Source organism: Megascapheus bottae, unplaced genomic scaffold, assembly GCF_031878675.1.
Source record: "Megascapheus bottae isolate mThoBot1 unplaced genomic scaffold, mThoBot2.hap1 HAP1_SCAFFOLD_41, whole genome shotgun sequence".
Lineage (NCBI taxonomy): Eukaryota > Metazoa > Chordata > Mammalia > Rodentia > Geomyidae > Megascapheus > Megascapheus bottae.
This window is the reverse complement of record NW_028327585.1, coordinates 3435683-3441300: the sequence shown is the minus strand read 5'-3', so window position 1 is coordinate 3441300 and position 5618 is coordinate 3435683.

Genomic DNA, 5618 nt, shown 5'->3' with positions numbered 1-5618 from the left:
CCCACTTATCCAGCCTTTCTCTGATTTGTTGTGATTCCTGGTCCTTATTAAGAAAGTTTTGACCTGTGCCAAGGAGGCCTAGTGTATCTCCTATTCCTTCCTGTAAACTTTTCAGTGTGTCAGTTTTACCTCCAGATCTTTGATCCATTTGGAGTTAATTCTAGTGCAAGGTGACAAAGAAGGATCCAACTTTAGTTTTCTGCTGGTGCTTAACCAGTTCTGTCAGCACAACGTGTTGAAGAGGCTGTCTTTCTTCCATTCTATTTTTTTGGCTCCCTTGTCAAAGATTAGGTGGACATAGGTTTAATATCTGGGTCCTCAGTTCTATTCATTGGTCTTCAGGCCTGTTCTTGTGCCAGTACCAAGCTGTTTTGAGAATTATAGCTCTGTAATAGAGTCTAAAGTTTGGAATTGAAATTCCTCCATATGAAATTTTGGTTTGCCTCAGCTAGAATGTCCAGGATCAGGAAAACGAATGACAACAGATGCTGGAGGGGATTAGGCCATGAGGGATCACTACTACACTGTTGGTGGGAGTGCAAACTCGTTCAACCACTGTGGAAAGCAGTGTGGCAGTGCCTCAAAAGGCTAAACATAGAACTCCCCTATGACCCAGCAATTCCACTACTTGGCATTTACCCAACCACCCAGAAACAAGGACATACTAAACCCACTAGCACAACAATGTTCATTGCAGCTCTATTCACCATAGCAAAGATATGGAACCAACCTAGTTGATGAGTGGATCAACAAGTTGTGGTATTTATACACAATGGAATTCTATGCTGCTGTCAGAAAGAATGACATCGCCCCATTTGTTAGGAAATGGAAAGACTTAGAACAAATCATATTAAGTGAAGTAAGCCAGACTCAAAGGAACTTAGGCTCAATGGTTTCCCTCATTCGTCATAATCAGTAGAAACCTTGGGCTCTACTAGCAGAGACTTGGAATAGAGCAAAATCTTGATACATAAGGACATATAATGTGAAACTAATTGAAAGGACCTCCATGATAGTGAAACCAATGCCATATAATGAATGATTGTTGTCCTTAATGTACTATGTTGTCTCTCATCTCCTTTGCTGTCCCTTGGTTATCTCATGTTGGTATAGTATCTCACTTTGTTATCTGATATAATGAATTTACTTGTATTTGGATATTTGAAATTTGATAGGGAAGGGGGGAAAATCAAGATGGTTGGGGGGGTTGGGGGGGGAGGGAAACGGGTACCAAGACATGTGAAAGGCTATCAATGTATGTGAATTAATGCACCTTCTATCTGGCAAATATCATGTAACCCTTTTGCTAATTACAATAAAAAAATGCAAAAAAAAGAAAACAGAAAATGGTTCTGTCACTAAAGTGGCATAGCACAAGCCTTGAGAAAGCCCAAGGACAGTGCTCAGGCTCTGAGTTCAAACCCCAGGACTGGCACACAATAAAAAGGGATGAGTAAAGGGAGTAAGTCTAGTGTAAATTTGTTATGTATAATTTACTCTTAAAATTTCTAAAAGATTTTTATTATTGTCACTGAAAAAGTACCCAGATATTTTGATTGCCTAGAGCTGTATATGTATGTATATATAATGTACATATAAGCATATGTAAATATTCACACACAGGTATACCACAATTTTGTCAATGAAAAATGTATGAAAATAAACTAAAATGAATTTTTTGTTTTTAGGTGGAATGATTCATCTCATATAAATATATTTTAGTGTTTAAACAAAATAAATAAATAAATACATAAATAAATAAATAAATAAATATAGGGTACATTCCTTGTTACTTAAGTAAGATTGCTCTTTTTTTTCTTTTTGCGAGTCCTAGGGCTTGGACTCAGGGCCTAGACATTTTCATTGGACTTGCTTGCCCAAGGTGAGTGCTCTGCCTCTTGAGACACAGCGCCACTTCTAGCTTTTTTCTGAGTATGCAGTACCGGTGAATAGAACCTAGGTCTTCATGCATTCTAGGTGAGCACTCTACCATTAGGTTACATTCCCAGGCAGTGAGATTCTTCTTACAGTCATTGTATGTTCACAGAGTTTGATATCACACACTGTAGGGCCCTGGTTGGGTTTCACCTGTGATCCTAATCCCTGAGCCTCTTAAGCAGCTGAAATTAAGTTGTGAGCCAGCATGATGGCTTCCATTCTTTTTTCTACAAAAATATATGTAGTTATCTAAAATATATCTATAGCTGAAAAAAATGAATCTCTCCCAAACAAATCTTCAAAGAAACAACCATCCTATTAAAAGGTGGGCTAAAGACTTATAAGAGTATTCTCTGAAGAAAAAATTAAAATAGGCTTTAGACACATGAAGAAATGCTCCATATCTCTAGCAATAAGGGAAATGAAAATCAAAACAACTTTGAGATTCCACCTGACTCCAGTCAGAATGGCCATTATCAAAAAATCTAATAAGAGATACTGGTGGGGAAGTGACCAGGGGGGATCACACCTACACTGCTGGTGTGAGTGTAAACTCGTTCAACCACTAGGGAAAGCAGTGTGGTGGTTCCTCAAAAGACTGAACATAGAGCTCCCCTATGATCCAGCAAATCCACTACTTGGCATATACCCAATTGTCCAGAAAAAAGGGCATACTAAAGCCACTAGCACAATGATGCTCATTGCAGCACTATTTACCATAGCAAAGATATGAAACCAACCCAGATGCCACTCAGTAGATGACTGAATCAAGAAGATGTGGTAGTTATACACAATGGAATGGTATGCTGCCATCAGAAGGAATGACATCGCCCCATTTGTAAGGAAATGGAAAGACTTGGAAAAATTCATATTAAGTGAAGCAAGCCAGACCCAAAGAACCATAAGCTCAATGGTTTCCCTCATTTGTAATAATTAGTTCACATCTAGGACTCTCCTAGCAGAGGATTACAATAACTCAAAAACCTAGGTATATAAGGTAATATAGGATGAGACTAAATGAAAGGATCTCTAGGATATGGGAACAAGAGCTATATCTTGTGTCATCGTTGCTCTTAATCTTGTGTGATTTTTGTCCTTAATCTACTATGTTATTTCTCATCTCTTATTTTGCCCTTTGGTTAATGTCAGATTGTTACTGTTTCTGATTTTTTCCCTGGCATATTGTATATATGTTTATTTGTTTATGTCAAATAGGAAATGGAAGGGGGGAAACAAGATGATTGGGAAGGGGAGGGGAGAGGGAACTGGGGACAAAAACATGTGGAGTGGAATAAATGTGTGAGAAGTAATGCAGTCCACTACCCGTAAATGTAATCGTAACCCCTCTATACATTACCCTGAAAATAAAAAAAGAGACTATAAAAATATCTGTAGAAAATGAGGCTGGATGATGGAAACAACCAGATGCCCTACTACAAAAAATGTGATACACACACACACACCCACACACACACTCACACACACACACAATGGAATGAAACATAGCCAACCCACAAGATAAAATAATGGCATTCTCGGGGAAGTGGATCAAAAGGAAAAAAATCATATTAAGTGAAGTAAGCCAAACTGAAAGGAACATAGGCCCAAGAGTATCCCTCATTGGTCAAATTCAGTAGAAACCTTGGGCTCTGCTACCAGAGATTTACAATGGAACAAAATCTAGAGACATCGTGACAAATAGTATGACACTAAATGTAAGGACCTCCAAGATAAAGAGACAAAACTCATATAATGAGTGATTGTTGTCCTTAATGAACTATGTGATCTCTTATCTCTTTTGCTATCCTTTGGTTATATCATATTGTTTCAATATTTCACCTTGTTATCTGATATATTTCATATGTGCCTAATTGGTTATTTGAAATTGGATAGGGAAGGGGGGAAATGAACATGAGTGGGGGTAGGGGAAGGGAAATGGGGACCATATCATTACATGGGGTATCAAAGTTTGAGAAGTAATGCACCTTCTATGTGGTGAATATAATGTAACCCTTCTATAAATTACAATAAAAATAAATACATAAAAAGAAGATCTGCACAGAAAAAAATAATAATGGCATTTTTGGGGTAGTGGATGAAATTAGAGTGAATCCTGTTGAGTGAGATAAGTCAAGACCAAGGAACAAAAGGTACATGGTATCCTTAATATATGGATATTAGTTTCAAACAGTAGTAGAGCGATGATTGAATAGTTGATACCCAAAGTTCTGGACATAATTTTGGAGATATAAACATAACTACATAGACATAAAAATCTAGGATAGACTATACACTCTATAGACATGTGTTTTACTATAGATTAATCTGTATCTATGACATACAAAGACTCAGCTTAATTTTTACTATATTCTAAAATTTATGTGCCAGTGATTGTATAGCGATTCCCTTCTTGAATACTTGTTGGTTAAACATGACATTTGAAATATGATGTAAAATTCAATGTTAATAATTTTTTTTAAAAAAGAGGCTAGAGGTTAATACCACTAATGTACTTGCTCTAAGTGGTACAGAAATTTTCTTAATGAATCAAGGAGTTTTATTACATCTTTATGCAATTATGTTAGTTCTGAGTGTTCTACACTCAATGATACTTCTGGAAAGATGATATAGCTGACTGTGTAGATGGTATGAAGACATACTGGCCTAAACGTAGAATAAAGCATTGGTAAGTGGCTGTTAGCTGTCCATATTCTACTGGAATATGTGGAATGAATTTATTAAGCACAATGCAGGCTCTTAGTCAGATCAGGATCAAGATTATGTGGTTCCATGAGATGAATGAGGAAAGATCAGAAAAATCTACTAAGATATCCAGATATACTTTTGAAACTAAGGTATCTGGACTCCTTTTTTTTTCTTTCTTGGTGGGGAGCTTGAACTTTGGACCTGGGCAAGGTCTCTTAGTTCTTTTTCCTCAAGGCTAATGCTGTACCAGTTTTAGCCACAACTCCACTTAGTTTTTGGGTGGATAAGTGGAGAGAAGAATCTTACAGTTTTTTTTTGTTTTCGTTTTTTTGTTTGCAAAGGCTTTGAATCACCTTCTCCCTGGCTAGTAGAATGAAAATTATGACCCTCCAGCGCCTGGCTAGTGATTTTTTGAAAATTGGACTTTCTTCCAAATCATGTAACTGGTTCCTAGCAAAGTTTTGAAGCCTGACTTAAATGTGACAGATTTTTGTCACTTGGAGACACTCTGTGCTGAACGTTAGAAATCTACCAGCTGAGTCACAGTGGCACTTCCAGTTTTTGTTTATGTGGTGCTGCGGAATGGAATCCAGGGTTTCATACATGCTAGGCAAGCTACATTTTTAGCCCAAGGTTTTATGTTTTGTTTTTTCAGTGTTGTTGCTTCTAAGGTACTGTATGATGTTCTTTCATTTTCTTTGCTTTTTACCTCTTTTCTTCTTTTTCCCTTTAGTTTTATTCTCTGTAGTCACTGTGTTGAATTCGGGTACCCTGTGTCTTGTACATAGGTTTATGTGATTTGGGGAATGGAGAGGGTATAATAAAATGGTAAAAAAAAAAAAGCAAAGGAAAAAGGGTGAACCAATTGAACAGTGATACTTGGAAGACACTAAACGGAAATGAACTGAACAATCTGGGTGGAGAGGGGGCTGAGGGTAGGAAAACAGAGAAAAATGAGGGAGGGGATAACAATT